The sequence below is a fragment of the Miniopterus schreibersii genome (assembly GCF_964146895.1).
Source record: "Miniopterus schreibersii genome assembly, chromosome: 2".
Lineage (NCBI taxonomy): Eukaryota > Metazoa > Chordata > Mammalia > Chiroptera > Miniopteridae > Miniopterus > Miniopterus schreibersii.
In genome coordinates, this window is record NC_138102.1 from 120,441,648 (window position 1) to 120,459,877 (window position 18,230).

Genomic DNA, 18,230 nt, shown 5'->3' on the forward strand with positions numbered 1-18,230 from the left:
CACTGATGCCTTGGCTACCTGGGAGCCGCTTGGGAACAACTGCATGAACAGCAAAGGAAGTTTGTATTATATTTTATGGGCAGCAGCACCATCAACATGTGACGGATGCTCACTGGAAAGCTGCTGCTTTAACTGAGATGTCCCTAAGCATGGATGGAACTCAAGAGTCAATACTATTGACCAAACTTCACACGCTGTTTGCTCACAGCAACAATTGGCACCATTTGCACATTTTTAGTGACTCTTGAGCTCATGTCATTGGTCTGTCCATCTAATCCAGCAACAACAATTCCTTATTTAAAGCCACCTCATTTAGGGTGAAGAACTCTGGGAATCCCTTGCTTCATATAAATCTCTGTAAATATAAATCAAGATTTCACATGTCTCTGTACATACTAAAGCCATAATGCAGTCTCACTAAGACACTCCTTATCGCCCCGGAGTTCCAAAATCTACTAAAAGTGAGCAAGATACTCACTTTACTTCTCCAAATGCATAATGCTGGGCTCTTATAACAAGCATTTAATTAAGTTTGCACCTTTCTCACTGGCCCCAGGAAACAGGCCTCAAAGAGCCATAATGACTTACTTAAATAAGCTCTAATTCAATTAAATGAAACTGGTCCATTTCAGTCATCAGTCAAACATCAGGGGTGAGTAGTAATTAAGAGTCTTAGTCCGCCTGGCCGGGCGTGGCTCAGCGGTTGAGCGTTGACCTGGGATCCAGGTGATTAGGGTTCGATTCCCAGTCAGGGCACATGCCCGGGTTGCGGGCTCGATCAATGAGTTTCTCATCATTGCTGTTTCTATCTCTCTCTCTCTCTCCCTCTTCTTTCCTCTCTCTGAAATCAATAAAGATATATTAAAAAAAAAAAAAAAAAAAAGAGTCTCAGTCCATGTTTGATGTCTGACTGCTGACAGCTTTCAAACCTCACCACTCTACTTCCCCTTCTGTCCCGCATGCGGGCAAGCTGATAAGAAAACTCTCTCCTCTGGCCCTGGCAGGAAGTGCAAACCATGTAAGCCTGCTCAAGCGAGTTGTTACTTTACCCAGGCCCCATCCCCTAATCACAATAAACGCCAGTCTCCTTTCCCTGCTCTCTCAAGCTATTTTAAGACCTGCTTGGGAGCCTGCCTCATTGTGTTAATAATAAACCTTTTCACGCCCACAGCGGTTTCCATGTTATATCCCAGTTCTCTACTGGGATTGGAGTCTTACCTGAAACTTCCACTTTGAAAGCAATAGTTACGATCAAAAGAGTCATAATTTCCATACTAGGTAAAGAAAGGTAGCTTTAGAAACACAAATGCAAAAATAAAAAATGTAAAACGGTCTGATCACTTTGGAAAACAGTCTGACAATTTCTTAAAAAGGTCAATGTAGCCCGGCCAGCGTGGCTCCACAGTTGAGCATCGACCTATGATCCAGGAGATCAAGGTTCAATTCCCGACCAGGGTTGCAGGCTCGATCCCCAGCCGGGGCGTGCAGGAGTGCAGGAGGCAGTCGATCAATGACTCAACGACTCTCATCATTGATGTTTCTATCTCTCTCTCTCCCTTCTTCTCTCTGAAATCAATAAAAATATATATATATTTTTAAAAGGTCAATGTACACCTACAATTCCACTCAACTATTCCATTTTAAGGTTTTTACTCAAGAGATATAAAAGCATCTATTCACACAAAAACTTACACATGAATGTCTACAACAGCTTTATTTGTAATAGCCAGAAACTGAAAACAACCCAAACGTCCATCAACAGGTGACAGGATCAACAAATTGAGGTAGAGCCATTGTATGGACATATCTCAGCAATAAAAGGAAAAACAACTTATATATACAAGAACATGAATCTCAAAAAAAGTTTGTGCTAGATGAAAGAATCAGACAAAAAAGAAAACATACTGTATATGTTCCATTTTGGTAAAATTCTAGAAAACACAATCTATAATGACAGAAAGCAGATCATTGGTTGCCTCGGGAGGAGAAAGGGGATCCCAAAGAGGGGAGAAAAGAGAGACTATAAAAAGGTACATGAAAACATTTGGAAATGCTGGCAATGTTCATTATTTTGTTTGTGGTGATGGCTTGATAGATTTATACATATGTTAAAATGTATCAAATGTTACACTTTAAATGTGTAATTTAGAGTATGTCAGCTATATCTCATTAAAACTGTTTAAAAATAATACCAGAGTTTGGCATAAGGTATTACACAGGGGTGGGCGAAACTAGGTTAGTAATAACAACAAATAATGTAATAATTAATAAATATATAATAATAATACAAAAATAAACTGTTTCGTGTACTCACAACTGTAAATCTACTTGTACCCTCCCCTGTGTATGTGAAATGGGGCTTCAGAAAATGCAGCAAAGTCTGAAAATTTCTGCAGCTAAGACTCTGAATATTCCTATAGGAACATGAACATTAGCTGTTTAACTTTGGGTAAAAATTATAGCAGATAGGCAATTGGATCTGCTAAATCCATGGCTAAAATGCTTTTATCTCCTCTAATGAGTGGTTGGTGAGTATAGATGCTGTAATTAGTCACTTACAAGCCTACATTTACTGTTTAAAAACTATCCTTAAATCATTAATAGTTTTATTTTGTGTCTTCAGAATCAACCTCAGTTCTTCCAGTCTCATTTTAAAGAACTCCATTCAGCCAATGTTGAAATAGATATCTTATCTGAGTAGCCTCAATAAAACATCTGGGTGTAGACAAGAGCTATTTCTAACTGAGCACAAGCCAGGGCATCAGTTACCCTGATGTTGTTTCCATCACCAGCCCCCAGGCACTGACTATACCTAAAGCGGAGTTGCCAAGCCACCCAGTCTGACACAGCTTACAAAAGAGCTCAGTATGGAAAAAACTCAAAGGCAGAACTTAAGGGTACATGGAAAGAAGGGTTTGCTTTCCTAGATGAAGGAATACAAGTTCCCCTGCATAAAAGTGTGAATCATGCCTATTCCTTTCAGCTCTGTAATCGCTCTAAAGAGTCTTAATCTGAGAGGTTTCTAATAGAGCAAGGCAATGCTCGAGGTGACATCAGTAAGTCTCCTTGCACCACGCTGAGAAACAGAGTTCAGCACATTTTCTTGAACAGGAAGTTTTTGTTTTATATAATTTTCTGAATCATTTTAACATGCTAAAGTTTTTGTTTTATATAATATAAAACCAAACAATGCTTCTTTGAAAAGATCAATAAAATTGATAAACCACGAGCCAAAGTGACCAAGATAAAAAAGAGCAACACAAATTATTAATATAAAAATGAAACAGGGATACTCACTATAGTCCCCACTGACCTTGAAAGGATAATAAAGGGATCCTATGTTCTAAAATTGAACAACTTAGATTCAATGGGCCAATTTCATAAAATAGGCAATCTACTAAAACTCACTCAAAAACAAATAAGTAACCTGAATAGTCGTATATCTACTGAAGAAATCAAATTTCAAAACATTCCAACCAAGCAAATTCCAAGTTCAAATTGTTTCCACGGCAAATTCTACCAAGCCTTCAAGAAATACATAATACCAACTCAATACAATCTTTACCAGAAAATAAAAATTGGGAGATAACACTTTCTAACTGATGTTAGTAGGCCAGCATTACTCCCATACCAAAGTACAAGAAAATAAATCTACAGAGCAATATTTCTCATTGTGTGAATTTAGACACAAAGATCTTCAAGAAAACATTTAAAAACTGAATCCAGCAATGTTTTTGAAAACATAATACAGCATGACTAAGTGGGGTTTATCCTGAAACTGCAATGCTTTTTCAGTGGTTCAACATTTGAAAATCAATGTAATGCATCACATTAACATACTAGAGAAGAAAGCACATGATCATATCGATAAATGCAGAAAAGGCTTCCACAAAATTCAAAGTTTATTCATGATAAAAAAAAAAAAACTTTAAAAAGTAGAAATAGAAGAAAACTTCTTTGACCTTATAAAGGGAATCTACAAAATACCAACAAATAATATAATACTTAATGGTGAAAGACTGAATGTGTTTCCTTTCAAATAAGGAACAAGGCGAGGATGTCTGCTTTCGGCATTCCTTTTTATATTCCTGGAGAGTCTAGCCATAGCAGTAAAGTAAGAGATTAAAAAGCAAACGGCATTCATTCTGTTTGGAAAGGAAGAAGTAAAACCACCTCTATTTACAGATGACATGACTGCCTATGTAGAAAATTCCAAGGCATGTTCAGAAAAGCTCCTGAATCTAGTGAGTGAGTTTAGCAGGATCACAGGATATAATCTCAATACGATAACTCAACCGTGGTTCTATATACTATGAATTCACAAGTGAAAACCAAAATTTTAAAAGGTACTATTTACAACAACTCCCAAAAGAATCAAATGCTGAGTGTAAATCTGACAGAATACATGCATGACATGTATGCCAAAAACTCCAAATCACGGATGAAAGAAATCAAAGACCTAAAAAGATGGGAGATACACCGTATTCATGTATTGGAAGACAGAATATTATTAAGATGTCAATTCTCTCCTAACTGATCTGTAAATTTTATAAAGTCCCAAACAAAAACCCAGAGGAGTATGATTCTTGCTCCCAGAAGATATAAGCAAGCTTGTTCTAAATGTACATGGAAAAGTAAAAGAGCTAGGATAACCCAAACAGCTCAAAGCCAGGGGAAGATCAAAGCTGGAGAACTCACGGTACTTGATTTGTCAGGCTTACTATAGAGCTATAGGGATCAAAACAGAGTGGTCATAGTGAAAACGCAAAGATAAGGAGGACAGAATAAAGAATCCAAAAGGATATAGATGCAAATACAGTTAGTTAGTATTTGACGGTGGTGCAAAAGTAATTTAATGGAGAAAGGATTTCTTTTCAACAAAGGGTGTAAGAACAATTGGACTTCCATATGCAAAAAAAAAAAAAAAGAAAGAAAGAAGAAAGAAAGAAAGAAGGAAGGAAGGAAGGAAGGAAGGAAGGAAGGAAGGAAGGAAGGAAGGAAGGAAGGAAGGAAAGAAAGAAAGAAAGAAAGAAAGAAAGAAAGAAAGAAAGAAAGAAAGAAAGAAAGAAAGAAAGAAAGAAAGAAGATATAACCTTAACTATACTTAACACTTTATAAAAAAAATAAACAAAAAACACCTCTGAAAGAATCATAGACCTAAAGGTAAAATGTAAACCCATAAAGCTGTAAAAGGAAACAGGAGGAGTAAGGGAAAGAGGAATGCAGAACCCTAATTAACGTCAGCTACAGGTATCTATTCACTTTTCTAATTGCTTAGAGAAAGTTTTATTCATCAAACTGAGAGGAACTTCTCAACAATTCATTCTCTGTCCACTGAAAGGAGAGATAATAATTTCCAAGACAAGGCACTTGGCATTGAGGTTCATGACCAAGATGCCGCTAGTAGGCATCTCTTAAATGCTAGCCTCCAAGTTGGCCAGGAGTTATTACCAAAATAAAGTTATTACCTCCTGAAGTAACTCACGTTTTTCCAGGACAAACTTACTATAGCGTTTGCTCTATTCTTTTTAACTCCATACGTTTATAGCTATGAATCTTGTTGATGGCGTGGTGCAAACTGATCGGGATTATTAAATGCATTTCAGCAGCTGACCTTTATCATTTTCATATCTCACTTCCCCGGTATAGTTACTCTGAGACCCCTCTCCAAAAACAATGAGTACAATTTAATTACTGAAACATGACATAACCCTGGTCGACCTATATTTGGGCAAATTGTCTTCCAAGGACGCTTATTTCACTAGTTAAATCAATGTGTACTCCTTATAGCATATAATTAAATTTAAAAAAAAACAAACAACTTTCAGAGTCAAAGGCTCTTGCTAAATCTATAAATGAAAAAACTACAGTAGAATGAGTTGAACATTTATGTAGTGGAGGAGCTTTCTCCTTATTAGGGTTGAAAAGAGCTGGTAAAGTTTTATGAGAGGCAATTCTCAAGTGACTGGAAGATAATTTTAATTGCTCAGGTTTTTTGCACTTATTTTGCCTTTCTTTTTTTTTCTCCTTTTTTTAAACTAGGTGAAAGCATGCTAAACAAAATCAACTATGAGGATCCCTGGGAAGCAACTGTCCGTCAGAGAAGGCATTACGTAGTGGAAGTATAAAACTACACTTCACCATCATTTTATAATTTAACTAGACACAAGTAAAATACTATTAAAAGGCAGAAGATCAGATGACAATTTTTTTGAATTTTGGCCAAATGAGTATTCCTTGAAGAAAAAAATAATTCTATAATTAGCATGAGAAATTTTTATTTAAAAATAAATGTAAGATCATATTACCTCCAATACAATTTCCATCTTTATTGCTTTTATTTAGATTTTCAATATTTCTTTATCTTATCTTGAAACCAACCCTTAGTTTATTGCCATGTTCAAGTCTTACCCACTCCATTCAGTCTTCTGTAAAGAGATCTTCCAAAAAATCAAATCTGATTTTATCATTCTTGATTTTTTAAAAAGAACTATCAATAACTTTTTTGAAAAATCAAAACCAAAATATCTACCCTGCTACCCAGGCACTTCACAATCTAACTGTTTCCCTATTTTTGGACAGTCTCCGCCTCCCCACTACTACCACAAACTCACACCCTTCACTCTACCACGGGAAATTGTCACCTTTCAGTGGAAAAGTTGTATCTTTTCCAACTCTATAGCTATTACAGAAACAGGACTAGGATGAGAAGAGCAAGGCACCCACTTCAAGCATGAAGCTTAAAGGGGCCCAAAAAACTCAGAAATCAAGATAAATATTTTAATGTAATATTTTTAAAAATCAATGCAAAAAATTCATACTAAACATAACATTAAAGTTAAAAACAAAAAAACAAAGCTGTATCAATTATCCATGCCTGAATTTTATTCTGCTTAGGAAAGTCTTACTTATATTCAAAGACTAACTTAAATATTATCTCTCTGAGAGGATTCTCCTGCCTTCCCAGAGAGAGCACTTTTCTCTGCCTCTTAACTCTACCACCATTTAACTTTTCTCCAATTGGTCTCATACTTATCTCATCACTTACATACCTTTCAGGTGATCTGTGAGAACTTTTAGACCATCTCAGTATCCTAGTGACTGATACATATTCGGAGTTCCACAAATATCTGCTATAGGAATAAATATATAGGTTACAGTAAGCAGAGAGTGAGACACAAAATTTGGAATCAGAAACAGAAATTTCCATTCCACCTCCATAACTCATACATTTATCAACTTGATGATGCTGAGTGTATCTCTAAGCCTGACCTTACTTCCACAGGACTGGGTTCTTATCAAATTTGTTGAATGAGGAGCCATATAAAGAGAATAAACATTTATTTATTTATTTGAAGCGAAGAAGGTGAAGAGAGAGAAAGGGGAGCGTGGTTTACCTTGTTGAAAGGGCTACATGTTTGAAAAAAGAGTCAGGAATAGCATCAAGGACACTGTTTTGGGCACTGCAAGTGGTTCAATGTGGCTTCATGTAAACAGAGACTGAACATCAGAGGATAAGACAGGAAACTAAGTAGGCAGAGCCCAGACCCTGGGTGAGGCTCCTGTCTGGTGTTCCATCCGGGAATATGTGGCATGACTGAGTTAACCTTGAAGTTACAAAAATGAGCTTCTGCCAAAATTGTAAGTGGGGTTCATGAGCTGAGTTTGGCTGTGGGGGAAAAAATTAAGCCATAATACATTTGAGCTTGTGAACTGTTGTCTATTTCAAATGCACCATTGAGTAAGATTTTAAGAGGAATGTATAGTAGGGATAGAAAGAAATTCTTGAGGTATTAGGGAAGTAGAATATATAAGATTTTTCAGTGTACTAATGGGGGCAGGGAAGTCATTGAGAGCGAGGTGTTCAGATTAGAAGTGTAAGTCATGAGAAAGCATAATGCATAAATAGAAACAGCAGCATTTAAAATGTTTCTTATATATCACGGGCACCAAATTATCTGGCCCTAGTGCTGGTGTCTTTCCTCAAAATACCAGTTCTATAGTTTTGTCCAAGCATTTCTTAGATTTAAAATGTCTTGCTTGTTCTTCCTGCACCTAGCAAGTAAACACAAAGGAGACAGAGAGAGAGGAAGGGATGGAAGGGGGAGGGAAGGAGGGAGAGGAGAGAACCGGAGGGGAAAAGCCATTATACCACATAGTACACACTATCTTCAGTATCTCAAAGAAGACAAATAGCCCTGATAAAACATTTTTTAAACAAAAGAGCAAGTGTACAAAAATATATCTTAAAAAAATAAGAGATCACTGATGCAGCAAAACTTCCATTTAGAAAGAAAGCACATTAGCACCACCTGTCTCTCAATGCACACACTGACTGGACAGTAGAAGGATATCAGGCAGGCTCCTGACAGAACACAGAAGGCACAATCAGAAGAAGCACTTGACGTTTTAGTGATGGGGCCATCTACAAAGGTATGAACGGACTAAGAGAAACCAGCAAGTATCGGTGAAGCACTCCCAGGACTAACAACATTGGGAAGCTATGACCAGCTCTTGGCCTAAAAGGGCAAGAACTTACCAGAACTCAGAGAAGCTCAGCTGTAGTTCTGGTAAAGGGCTGCCTGCAGGAGCACCACTTTTGGGAATGTAGTCATTGCCAATTGTCAAGCCTGCAGAGCAGGAACCAAACTCTCTTACTCCTAAGTCTTTAATATCCTGCTGGTGTGTAGCATTAACTGAACTCAGCTGGAGCGTCAGAAGGCAATAGAGCTCAGTTGACACTGTTCACAGAGGCCAGCCTGAGACACAGTGCAGGGGAAGTGGAGGTTATCGAGGGTGGGGCAAATGGAGAACATCCAACTCCCTGAGAGCAGCAACCCTTTGTCTTGCATCTCTGTACACACATCCCGCCTCCACCGCCTATCACCTCTACTCAGCATCAGATATAATGCTTTGCTCATAGTTGGCCTTCAATAAACATTAACAAATAAAAAATAATAGTATATCCATTCTTAGAAAGGATTAGAAGAAGCAGAGAAGAGATCAGAATACAGGAGAGAAATAAAGCACATCTAAGCTCAACCTGCTTGGGTCCTTTCCTTTATTATTAATCTTCACCGAATAACCTCTACTTTTGAAGAATAAGAATTTTTGTATCACCTTAAAATGGTAATTCAAAATTCACAAGAAGTCAAAACCATAAAATTCACTTCAGAATTTTTTTTGTAATTATGTATTCATTGAATTGGTAATTCTGGAACTGTGGCATATGTGCTGAGGAAATAAATTGTTAATATGAAAATAGGAATTTCCGGTTCTAGTTGAAGGATATTTATTTAAATTCTAGCATTGGCAAGGCTTTTGTTTTGAAGAACTTTACCAAAGCAAATTCATCAGTTCTGAAGTTAGACTTTTTTGTTAATTTCAAATGAAGAACATACTTGAAATTGCTCTTCTCACACTCTCATAAACCTGTCAAGGACTATAGCAAAGGTGATATTTATTTACCATCTTTCTAAGCATTACATCATTTCCTGATGTCCTTAATATCTGAGTTTCTTAATGTGTCATAACTTAAACATACCACCTTCCCCCAAACTTGCTCTTCCTCCTGCCGTGCATGTTTCTGCCAGTAGTAGCACTATTCTTTCAATGGCTCAGGCAATAACTTACTTATTCTAGATACCATTCTGTATTAGTCAGGGTTCTCCAGGTAAACAGAACAAATAAGAAATATTTAGAAAGAGATTATGAGGGATTGTTCATGCAAATGTAAAGACTGAGAAGTCCCACAATCTGCTGTCTGCTGAGTGGAAGCCCAGGAGAGTCAGTGGTATGGTTCTAGTTCAAACCCGAAGGTCTGGGAATCAAGGGAGCAGGAAAGTCTTACTCCAAGTTCGAAGGCCCTAGGACCATGAACATCAATGTCCAAGGGCAGGAGAAGATGGATGTTCTAGCTCAAGCAGAAAACAACTTTGCCCCTTCCTCTGCCTTTTGGGCAATATTGAGGCTCTCAGTGAACTGGATGATGCCCACCCACATCAGTGAGGACAACCTTCCGTACGCAGTGTGCCGATTCAGACGCTAACCTCTTCTGAACACTTCCTCACAGACACATCCAGAAACAACATCCTACCAGCTATCTGGGCATCCCTTAGGCCAGTCAAGCTGACACATAAAATTAATCATCAGACTTTCTCTTCCCCCATAAAGTCAATTATCGAGTCCTGCAGATTCCACATTTATACTTTGTTTGGCAAACCACTACCTCACTTCTATTGCCTTTGTCCCACTAAAGCAGCCTGTTAAATGTATCTATCTCCCAAAATTTTTTTCTTTATGCCAGCCTACCTAGTCTACCATTCCTTTAAACTCAGTGTTATGTAGGTTACTCTTCTGCTCAAAGTTCTCCAAGGATTCTCCACTTCTTAATATAATCCAACATTTGAAGATTTTTTTATTTGTATCCCACTCATACTTTAGTCTTTACGTTCTCCAACTTCTACTTGCCATTTTCCACATTCACTCCCTTTATTCCTTTGTCCATATTTAACTTTTTTATTTCTCAGAATGCCCCTATCTCCTATCTATGTCATTCTACCAATTCTGCAAGGCCCATTTCAAAGATAACTTTCTTTTTCTGAAATCTGATACAGCCACACATTCCCCTTGTTCCAAACCCTGGGTCCAGTCGATTTCTGAGTTCAGAACCTTTTGAAGTTCATACAGAGACTATGCACACATTCTGTTATTACATAACATCCCCGGGAGCCTGATCTGTCTCCTGAAATGAAACACATCAATTGTTATGAAATAAGACATAAACAATGTCACACTAAGCAGGACAAATAAATACTCTAGGTAGTTTCATGTCAGTCCATGTCAGAATCTGCAGTCAAGTGAGTTTACCACAAACTGATTTTATTAAAAACTTAAGTTCTCAGAACTTTATAGATTTTGGAATTGTGGATAAGGGTGTGTGATCCTGTAGGTGTTTTTTTCTTATACTTAAAATGTTTACAGGTTTACTAATTTCTACTTGGCTTGTATTTATTTATACCTATCATATAAGGAGAACATATTACTGGCCAGGTACTGTACTAAATATTTCATATAGGTGCATCAATAAGAAATCTGCCAAGAAAACAGAAATCACTACAAGAATTTACAACAGAGATATTAATTTAGGGAACTGGTCATACAAGTGACTGAAGGAACTGAGAGCCAGACTGAGGTTAGCCAGGGAGCAGCAATGGCGGGAAGCCACTGCCACCCTTAGGACGGAAAGACAAAAGGAGGGGGTGACACTGCAGGAGCCCAGCAGTTTGGGGACACTTGAAGGAACTGGGAAACTAGGTGGGTCTCCTCAGTAAGTGTTGGTGTCACGGAGGAGATGCAGCTGCCACCCAAGAATTTCCCTGAATCAGAGAGGGAGGGGGAAATGCCCTGACTTCTTTCTTTCCATCCCCTCAATCTTCCACCAGCCAGAAGTCTGTTGACACGGGAGCCTAGGCAATGCAGCCTGGAGGAGTCAGCCCCCTCTGTGATACAAAGTAGAGCTGGGGAAGGGCAAGGAATGGATTGGACATAAGCAATCCCAAGACCCAGCTTGATACATTATGTTATTTAACTCTTTCACTTCTATAAGGAAGGCACTATTATTATCTTCTACAAACAAAGGAACTGAGATACAAAGAGGTTAAGAACTTGCAGGAGTTAGCAATAGAAGCACAATGCCAACCCAGATCTATATCCAGAACCTATTCTAAACATCACATTGCCCTGGATGCTCCAGAGGCTTGTTTATTGAGCACTTCCTAGGTGGAGTCTGGAGATACAAATACGAAGGAAAGTCTGAAGTTAGAGCACTATTTAACTCAACACTGTTAGTCTCAACCAATATTTTAGAGAGCAGGGGAAAAAATAACTGTTGACTCTCCATAATTGTGACAGCAGTTCCGATTAATAGCACATCCATAAACTCTGTCTTCTTGCTATATTTAGACATAATGGCGATTCTTTAGTCCATGTGAGAAAAATTGCCAGATAAGTAGCAGCAACTGCTGAGGAACATGTTAATTTCTCACTCAAAATCCAGCATTTGTTTATGAGTAGATATAAGAAAAGCCTTTTTATTCACTGCCTATAAAACGCAAGTTTCTGAGAATGAATAAGATTTAAGAAGGCCAAGCAAGCCCTCCTCTAACCTCTAGAAGCCTGATTTCCTTCTCTTTACAATAAAAAGGGTGGAAGAAAGAATGCCAATGAAAAACAAACTAAGAGAAAATTGGCAAACTCATTTCTTGAACTAGATAATATTTATAATGAAAAAGATTAGAATGGAACTTTACAAGTACACAGCCGACCATTACATGGAGTTTTCTAGAATGGACAGTCATTCAATGTGGCCCTGATGTTAAAAGATATACAAACATGTTGAAAATCTGTTATGGTTGTTATTCCAGTTCCAGGGACAGTTGAGGGGCCCTTAATTCAACTAATATTAAGAATACCCAAGTGTTACTCTTTTTTTTCTTCTTTCTTCTTCACCACAGGTCTTCTGTCTTCCCTGATGTTTAATAGAAAAAGTACATAGAGAAGGGAGCAGAAATCTAGCTTTTCTTTGTAGGTCAGTGTTACTTAAAGGGGGAAAAAAATGTAAATAACTTTAATAGTTGCAAAAATACATTGCCTTAATTGTTGCAACTATCAGCAAAAATGTCTTTTCAACTACATACCACTTTTCTTTTAAGAATGTCTCGTTACATATTCTATCAAAATTCTTTTCTGATTCTTTTTTTTTAATTTATCTTTTTTGTTGAAAGTATGACAGATGTTTCCCTTTCTTTCCCCATTGATCCCCTCCACCCCGCATCTGCCACTCCCAGGCCTTCATCACACTATTGTCTGTGTCCATGGGTTATGCATATATGCATATAAGTTCTTCGATTAATCTCTCCCCACCCACACACCCCTGCCTTCCCTCTGAGATTCGTCAGTCTGTTCCACGCTTCTGTGACTCTGGATCTATTTTGTTCATCAATTTATTTTGTTCATTATATTCCACATATGAAGGAGATCATGTAAAACTGAATCAGGAAGAATCAAAAAACCTGAATAGGCCAATAACAACTGAAGAAATTAAAGCAGCAATCAAAACACTCCCAGAACACAAAAGCCCTGGTCTGGAAAGTTTCACAGGGGAGCTTCACCAAGCATTCTACTTCTTATTACAGCAGCTCCTTGAACATTTCTTGCAATGTTGGTTTGGTGGTGATAAACTCCTTTGGCCTTTTTTTGGTCTGGGAAGCTCTTTATTTCACTATCTATTTTGAATGATAGCCTTGCTAGATAGAGTAGTCTTGGTTTCAGATTCTTGCTTTTCATTTCCTTGAATACTTCATGCCATTCCCTTCTGGCCTGTAGAGTTTCTGATAAGAAATCAGCTGACAGTCTTATGGGAGCTCCTTTGTAGGTAAAAAATTGCTTTTCTCTTGCTGCCTTTAAGATTCTCTCTTTGTCTTTAATTTTTAGCATTTTAATTATGATGTATTTGGGCGAGGGCCTCATTGAGATCTTCTTGCTTGGGACTCTCTGTGTCTCCTGAACTTGTGTGACTTTTTCCTTGACCAGGTTAGGAAAGATTTCTGCCATTATTTCTTCAAACAGGTTCTGTAACCCTTGCTTACTCTCTACATCTTCTGGCATTCCTATGATGTGAATATTGTTACATTTCATGTTGTCCCACAGCTCCCTTAAACTGTTTTTTAATTGTTTTTTCTTTTTGGTTCTCTGATTGAGTATTTTTTTCCCCTTTCTTCTAATCCACTGATCATATCCTAAACTTCTACTAACCTGCTGTTTAATCCTTCCAAAGTATTCTTTTTTCCGCTATGTCATTCTTAATTTCCTTTTCTCATGCTGTTGAGCATCCTTACAATAATTATTTTGAACTCTGTATCTGATAGATTTCTTATCTCCATTTCATTTATCTCTTCTTCTGGAGAATTTTCTTGTTTTTTTATTTGGGGCTTGTTTTTTTGGTCTCCCCATTTTGGCTGCCTATTTGGGTTTGTTTCTATGTATTAGGTAGATCTTCTAGGACTCCCAGTCTTTCTGGATGGTCTCTGGTGCAGGCCAATTTCAAATGCACCCAGACTAGCCTTGGGTACTCATTTGGAGCTATCAGTGATCCACAGCTTGTGGCTCCCTCTGCTGGAGCTGAGTGCATTTGGAAAGTACCAAGATGTTCACCAAGGTCCACTTTTCGAAACCCTGGATCCAGAAGCAGATCAGGCAAAAACTCAAAGCACCCAGAGGTCCACCTCTGCCTGCAGGGTGATTGTTATTCTTAGTTTCTTAAGGAGGCTCAGGCTATAGACCACAGCAAGGTGTAAACTCCACAAGGTGGGGCAACAGGTTTTCCAATGGGTGGGAGAATTGCTCCTACAGGCAAAAGCTGCCTAGATGGCAAAGTTCTGCCTGAGAAAGATGTTCTCTACAGTATGGGGGAATGACTCAGTACAGGAATACAAATGGCTGTCCTCCAAGCTCTATCCCCAGAGCCAGCATCTCTGAATTTCCCTCACTCGGCTCTAGTCCACTCTGCCCTCCCTCTGCTGGAGCCCAAGGTGAGTGGCTGCACACAAAATTTTGTGCATTGGCCCTCTAAAAGGGTGCTTGCATTTCCAGCCCTCTCTCCCTGGCAGGCAGAAACCCTGCTGCTTTTCACAGTCAGTTGTTATGTAGGTACCTTTCTCAGTTTTGGTGCTCTGAATGGGGGAGCCCAGCTTGGGGTTTAAACCCCAGAGTATTTAGTGGAACCCCCCACAACTGAGATATCCACCTGGACCTTCAGCTGCTGCCCATGGAATCCCAGCCAGACCTCTCCCATCTCCACACTTCCTACCAGTCTCTATGTGGTCTCCACTTCATGTCCTTGGTTATAAGGGTGGTCTCCAGCTAGTCTTCAGTTGATTATTCAGGATGTTTTTTCTATATTTTAGTTGTAATTCTGGTTTGGTCTTGGGAGAGTGTCATTGTAGCATCCACTCAATCCACTGTCGTCTTGGAATTCTTGCCTCTTCTGATTCTGATAGCTTTGCAGGTTAACTGAAAAGCATAAAGTAAAAGTACTTAAGTCTGTGCACTTAGAGCTTTCAATTCAAAGCCATCCTACCCTTCTATAGAAATCCTAGGTAGCTATTTCTAGTTTAGCAGGACAGAAAAGAAGTAAACATATACTTTCCTGTAAACTTCATTCAAAAATTATCATTCTTAATTAGAATAATTCAATAAAACATCCTCTCTTAAATTACCTGGAAGAATAAACTAGACCAATCTGGAGGACAAGCTTGAGAATCTACTCCTTTGTCTGTTCTCTGACTGCACCACCTCAGCCTAGTGAGAAGCTTTTGTTGTAGGCTCAAGTGTTAGGAACCTGAGACATGTTTTTGCTATTTTGCTTTCAAGTATAGACTAATCTTCCTAAGTAGTGTTGTTTGTTAACTGCATTATGGGTTTTGGGCATTGGTCTGTGATTTTATTCCCTTAAACAGGTGGTGTTAACTTATAATATAATTAAGTCCTGAATAGACAAGCTGCTAGGTCCATAAGGATTCCTGTGGAGACTCTGGGTATTGGTTGCGTTTTCTGGAAATCTAATAAAAACAATTTGAAAAGTCAAAACCATAATAATCTCATAGTGTCTTACAATTGATACTCAATGAACATTTGTGAATTGCTTTTTAAATAAAAATGAAAACAAATTGATGACAAATGTTGGGTTTTTGTAACAGGGGTTTGGGTTTGCTACCTGACCTCAAATTCTAGGGTCATCTGTGATTATAAATTGTCTTAGAACCACAGATTGTTTTACTCTTGAGTTCTTTCAGGTCTCTTGGATGAGTGCCCTCCAGTTCCAGCTATTTATTTGCATCTATATTGTCATTAGGTTTAGAACACACTGTGCCTTTGTCACTATTTGTTCTAATACCTCTGACCTTTCAGCTTCAAACTGGAATTTGGGAGGGAAATCTTCTTAGCATCTTTCTTAGCAAAGAATGAAGCACACAGTTGATTAAGTCGTCTGCTTTTTTCTTTTTCTCTTCATTCCTAAAGACCTCTTTCACTTCCTCATCCAATTGTGCTGTGTTAGATTAGGCTCTGACAGAACTGAGAAGTAAGGAAATCTATTTCTATGTTCTTTGCTACCAAGCCCCCAAACCCCAGGAGCCACTACTCTTTACCACACTCTGTCAGGGTTCCTCTCTAACAAGGAGCCTAGCATGCTCAGGTGACCCCAGTCCTTCCTACCCTAGATGAAGCTAGTCTAGTTTTACACCAAGAGTGACAGCCAGATCAAGACTCTGAAGTGCCAGGTGACTCCAACATGAACTGTATAGTTCTTGATTGAGTAAAAAGCATAGAAATCATAAACCTTGATTGAAGCCCCAGATCTATTGCAACTGGGATTTGGGGAGCAAGTTATTGACCTCTTTGATCTTAATTTTCTCATTCAAAAACTAAGAATGGTAATAACTACCATACATGGTTATAAAAAGAATTAAATATGACAATATCTGTGAAAATATCTCTAAAGTGAATTGCGAGGCACCAGAAAGTTGATGTTTAGATATTTTTGTGGATTCTATAAGGCAAAGAAATCATGATGCTCTTCAGGTTAATGGTAATTTTTAGATGTCTTATAAGTTGAAGAGTATTCATAGTAATATCAGTCACTAGTTAGCTGCTTCCCCACATCCAGCTCCCATTATTCCCTCCACTCTGGAGCATTTACAGTTCCCAGGAAGTCTATCTAAAAAAGACAGTGAGCTCTAGCTAGTCTGGCTCAGTGGTTAGAGTGTCCACCTGCCAGACTGAAGGGTCTCAGGTTCGATTCTGGTCAAGGGCATGTACCTCAGTTGCAGGATTGATCTTCCACCCAGGTTGGGGCACGTGGGGGAGGCAACCAATCAATGTGTCTCTCTCACATCTCTCTCTCTTTTTCTCCCTTCCACTCTTTCTGAAAAACAATAGAATAAGTATTCTCAGGTGAGGATTAAAAAGTAATAATAATAAAAAATAGGCAGTGAAGAGCTAAACGTACAAGTCCATGCTCTGAAATAGCAACACTAATTCAAGTACAAATAAGATGGCCCTACTACCACAGATTTTTTTTATAGAATTCCTTTTTAATATCTCCAGATACAATGAGAGTTTAGATCTTAGAGAAATCTAAAGATGGTTTGTATTCTACCTGTCCCACCAAACTTTGAAACTAATGTTGTTGTAATTCCTATCATCTATTATTTCAGCCATGTACAATTCCAAAATTAAATAACTGAACATTATCTTGTTTTTTTTCTTTGTCATTTTTAAAAAATACAGATACAGCAAAGCATAATTTTCCAGAAACAGCTTTTAAAAGTAAAACTATAAATAGCATCTAGTTATACTGCTTTCTATAACTTTTTCTTTCTACTTATCCTGTGTACAGGAGGGGCTTCAGAGAGTCCACACACTCCCCTAAATTATATAAAAGTGGTGTGTGTGCATGCATCTTTCTGAGGAAAAGGTCCTTGCTCTTCAGTGTGATCCATGACTCAGTCAAAGTGAATAATGACTGCTCTATCTGGCCCCTGACCAAAAGCCAACCACAATTGGTGTCTGTGAACTTAAGACTTACTTTTGAGTTTTCTTTTATCTACCGCAGGTCTTTTCTCCAGTAATTGTAGTATTTGTGTGCTGCCTTAGTAACAGCAAAAAGTCCATGACTGGCACATCACATGGTGATGAAAGATAAATGCAAATGGATGAGTCCTGAATGCTACCCTTTGATCTTCCAGCTTGCTAGGGTATCTCTCTGGGTGTTTTGTTTTTTGTTTTTTGGGGGTTCTTTTTTTGCAGGGCAACTTAGAAGCTTCTTTTGAACAGCTTCATTTTTTCATTTTTATTGGACAAGAAATTACTCTACATTCTGCTCAGCAAGGAACACATTATTCTATCATAGCTGCATTGAAAGAGAAGCATTTTCAAAATGAATATGACATAGAGGAGAGATATCATTCCTGAAAGAAGTTTGGCTCAGTAAGATAAATAGAAAAAATTGTTCTGGAGAGATTTATGGGGAACAGTGACCTTGGTCATGCAGGACTTTCTACTTGAGAAAGAGCAAACTCCTTTCTATAGGTACTGATAGTCATTTTTGTGTTTGTATCAGACATATTAAGAGAGATACAAAAGCACTGTAGATGCCTCTGAACACACAG